General features: G+C 34.5%; 1 long non-coding RNA gene across 1 annotated transcript; it reads right to left on the bottom strand.

Moving 5' to 3' along the window:
* Nucleotides 1-1,460: 1,460 nt before the first annotated feature.
* LOC141611357 (uncharacterized) lies at nt 1,461-4,495 on the bottom strand. The gene is made up of 3 exons (XR_012528600.1): nt 4,247-4,495; nt 2,482-2,513; nt 1,461-2,132 (listed from the first exon to the last, which is right to left on the bottom strand). It is a non-coding gene; the product is annotated as an uncharacterized LOC141611357 (long non-coding RNA).
* Nucleotides 4,496-4,854: the final 359 nt, after the last annotated feature.

Raw genomic sequence — 4,854 nt, 5'->3', positions numbered from 1 at the left:
CATCTTACCACCACCAGCTTCCTGACCGCCGACGACGAATCTGAAGCACCGGCGATGACGCCCCGACCTCCGGTGGTATCTCAGGCCATCGTCATTTTTAATCATACGATGCACCATTACCGACCCTTCATCTACGCCAGACACTTGTCTTCCCTTCGGCGTCACTTCTCCTTCGTCGACCTCTGTGTCTCAGGCTATCATCAATTTGTTTCTAATTTTTTGGTTAATTTATGAAAAAGTTGATTTTAATATACTAGATCTACAAGTCTACAAGCATAATTACAAAAAGGTGAGCATTTTGTGCTTCCGTGGAATATTTCGAGCCGGAGACGTAAGTTTAATGCTAGAATTCATTTGTCAGCGACGGAGAGTCCTACGTTGTTGGGTGAGGTTCCTGGTGATGTCGCCGGCATCTTCTGAGGGTGTAGTGAATGGTGGTGGACGATGGTGTGGTGTGGTGTAGTCTTAGTCGGTGGTCGTGGTGGTGTAATGTGGTGTCACCAGTGAAGTGCCGAAGTACTTTAAATATACAACTTACATAGAGATCTCTTGTTTAGAGCTTACACTCTCAACTGAAGTACCACACGATGGTCTGATTCATTTTCGCCCCCTATTATGTATCATTCAATATTTGCACAATTGCATCACTCCTTTTATGGTATCATCAGCCATGGGACAGGGCGCTAGGTCACTGAAAGGAAAACAATTAGACTCACTCTCACAGTCTTATATTAAGAACAAGCAAACCTTAGAAATCGACAATTATATATTTGGACACCATAGGATATTTCCGTCTAAGCTGAATTGAATAATACTCTCTTTTAAATTGGTAGATACATGTCTTTAACTTGTTAGATACACTTCTTTAAATTGTTAGATACATGTCTTTACTTTACTAAATACACGCTACATACACATTTATAAAAAGTTAGATACACTCCTTCAAATTGCTAGATACATGTCTTTACCTTACGAGATACACTCATTTACCTTGCTAGATACGCATCTCGATAAAGCTAGATACACTTCTTTAAATTACTAAATACATGTCTTTACTTTGTTAGATACGTCTTTTAACATTTACCTTGCTAGATACATCTTACAACGCGAACCATACAAACTACTTAGATATACAAAATAGTAGTTTAGATAGGTAAAATAATAGCCCATATACTCATTTTACTAATGAATGATTTTTTTTTAAAATATATAAATGGACCGTCTCATAATGTAAGACGATTTTACATACCTACATTATAATTACTACGAATATTTTTTTATAAAATACCATAAACTTAATAGACTTAGTCGTCAATGTAATTAAATCTACTTGATTAATGGTAATTGACATTGACACAACATCTGAAATTAATTACTACAGTAGTAATATTAACGTGTTAAGGTAAATGGAACAAACTAAGTATACATCAATCTAGAAATTGAATTGAATTGAATGACTAAGCAAGTAAGCTACAAATACTTTGAATATAATAATGTATGCGACGGAATATCAAACAACACCATTCCTCTAAATCAATATAAAAAATGTGATACCCTGGACTGCATCTATGCTCATAATCGGAAAATTAATGTCACTGTCAATAACAACAACTAGTTGCTACACGCATAGCAACTAGTTAAAAAACAAGAAGTAACTTGCCCCTAACATTCCAATTCAATCATCAACATCAACAAATATAACAATCAATTATCTAACTAATCTTTATATCATCCGAAGTAGTGACAGCATTCAAGACTTGAACATGCTTAACACCAACATGCGGATAAATGTCGACAAGATTGTGATGAGCTTTGACAGTGGCTGATTTCAAACTTCCAAGTAATTCTCAATGTCTTTAGCATCTGAGCTGAGATGAAACCACCTTTTGTGTAGTTTAGGAGCTCTGTCGCTGATGGCTATTGAAACGTTGTTAGGGAATAGATTTCTAAATACAAATGGCTGAAGCAAAGTTTTTACAAAATAGTGAAGTTACTGTGAGTGTAGATATAGCAGATAGAATGATTGTCATGGCTTGAGTAACCTTGCTTGTCACTTCATTTGAGTATCGGATTATCGATATGGCTGCTCCTCTCCTAGGGAATATATATGCCACCATGCTAATGATGAGAATCTGCAATTTCTACTTTCAGATATTAAACAGAACATGTAAAACAACAAAAAAAAAAAAAAATTGAGCTGTGCAGCTTAAACAAGACCGGAAAGCCAGAAACCTGAACTGGCAAAATGTTCAGAAATCAGCACTGTGAACTGACATTAGGATTATCTACCAGAAAAATAAGATAAACCTTAGCACTCATGACCCTTAATTACTAATTACCCCACTCAAGTCCAATTGTCCGACTCCTAACCATTGAACGGACATAATCAAACCCCAAATGATCTGATAAGTGCATAATACAACTAAAAGGATCCAAATCGATAGCGGCTAAATGAATTGTTTTCTAGAACTATAATATTACCTGATTCCTCAAAAGAAGTTGATCTGAACAACCTGTTGAAACAAATACAAAGAAATCGAATGTATGAGAAAGGATTCGCGTAAATTGAAGAAGAAGAAGAAGAAGAAGAAGAAGAAGAAGAAGAAACTCATGATAAGCTAATGCCAACTATATATGAAAATAATTTCAATGAGATTCATAGATTTTCTATCAAATCAAAACATTACTAAATATAAACAAAGCTCCAAAATTACCACAGATGATCCATCTTCTGCGTCAAGAGATGCTTACGGACATAAACAAATTCATGAACATTGACAAGATAAGCGAGGAGCAAGCATACGGTGGAGATATTAAGCGATTTTCTCATATCAAGTCCAATTTGTATCGAGCAAAATTATAATCAATGTCCGATTAAATCACATATCATCGGAACATAAAAATTGACATCGAGAAAGCTTATAATCAATGTCCAGGTTTCAACTAAGTCAGCGTTAATTGCAAAGGCGAGCATCTACAATATAACTAACCTAGCTATGATCAACATAGTGCGTTAAATCTCCGAACATCTTTTAATCGAATGTAATCAATCTCATACAGCTAAATTACGCTATAATAGTCAATAAAAATTATGTCGATTGCGGATACAAACCAACCCTACACCCTTCTTAAAATTAGAATACTCGTCCCTCACGTTTGTTCTCATTAAGTTGCTAGATACAATTGTTTAAGTTGGTAGATACGTATCTCTAGCTAGCTAGATACGCTCATTTAAGTTGCTAGATATATAAATTTAGCTAGCTAGATACACTTTTTAAAGTTGCTAGATACATACCTTTAGCTAGCTAGATACACTCGTTTACGTTTATAGATACATACCTTTAGCTAGCTATATACACTTTTTAAAGTTGCTAGATACATACCTTTAGCTAGCTAGATACACTCGTTTAAGTTTATAGATAAATACCTTTAGTTAGCTAGATACACTTCTTTAAGTTTATAGATACAATCCTTTAAACTGCTAAATACACTCCTTTAACCTGCTAGCTACATACCTCTAATTAGCTACATACACTTCATTAAGTTCTTTAGATACATACCTCTAGATAGCTAGATCCTTCATTAAATTGCTAGATACATACCTCTAATTAGCTATATACACTTCATTAAGTTGCTAGATACATACCGCTAGATATGTGCCATCTTCTTCCTTCAAATCCCATCAAGATTCATAACTTAACTCACACATATCACAAAGAGAATACAATCCCTCTGGTACCTATAATTTCCATATGACCTTTCTAAAAGTAACACCCCAATTTTTTTTGCAAACATTACCCCGAATTAATAATTCCCAATTCACAAATTTGATCAGCAAATAGAACTTCCTTAAATCAACCCATCACATTTCACAAGGAAAATAACATTTTAAATACAATGTACTTGAATATTCTCTCATTTTCGTCCTTCAAATTCATATCATATGTATCCCCAATGCCCAATTAACTCACAAATTAATGATTTGACATGGGTAATTCTAAAAATAAAAATCATTATCATCAACTTCTCAACCTCAATTCATATTCTTTTTTCATCCTGAAAATTCATGTACATCCCATATTATCTATAATTTGACATGGGTAATTCATATTCTTTTTCATCCTGAAAATTCACGTGCATCCCAAATTATCTAGATATTTTTATTAACCAGTGATATTTTTTCCAAAATCAATTGAAATGCGAGATCTACAATAAACGAATTAAGATTTCAGAAAATTAATAGTACCGTCGAAGAAATCTGGAACTTTAGAGCCGAAAACTCCAAGGAAGTCGTCAGATAATCCATAACTTGGTTGTTGGCCATAGGAGCGACAAAAGAAGATCGGTGGCTTGGTATGCGTGGCCGGTGGAGGATAGCACCATCTCCGGTGGTCTTTATCGAAGCAACGGCGGATGGTGGTGGTGGTGACTGGTGGTGGATGAAGGAGATGGAAATTTAGGTGGGGTGTGTGATATAAAGGATAAGGGTGAGGGAAGTGAGACCGATGGGTTTGGTTTTGCTTTTATTAAATTAGTTCGTACAGTGGTTCGCACCGTCTTTAGTTCGCACTTTTTTATATATATATATATATATATATATATATATATATATATATATATATATATATATATATATATATATATATATATATTGTCAAGAAAAAAAAAGAAAAGGCAACAACACCCCTCCTCATCGTTGCTAAATAAAGGGCAATTTGATGTTTTTCCAAAATGAGTCGGGTTTACGCATTTTTTGCATGGTTTGGGAAACCGAGCCTTTGTTACGGTGTAAACGTTACCATTTGTTGAAATAAGAGGAGTACTTTTGAATTTTTTCAATTTGAGTTGGGTTTA

The sequence above is a fragment of the Silene latifolia genome, chromosome 11 (assembly GCF_048544455.1).
Source record: "Silene latifolia isolate original U9 population chromosome 11, ASM4854445v1, whole genome shotgun sequence".
Lineage (NCBI taxonomy): Eukaryota > Viridiplantae > Streptophyta > Magnoliopsida > Caryophyllales > Caryophyllaceae > Silene > Silene latifolia.
This window is presented reverse-complemented; position numbering and strand designations above follow the sequence as displayed.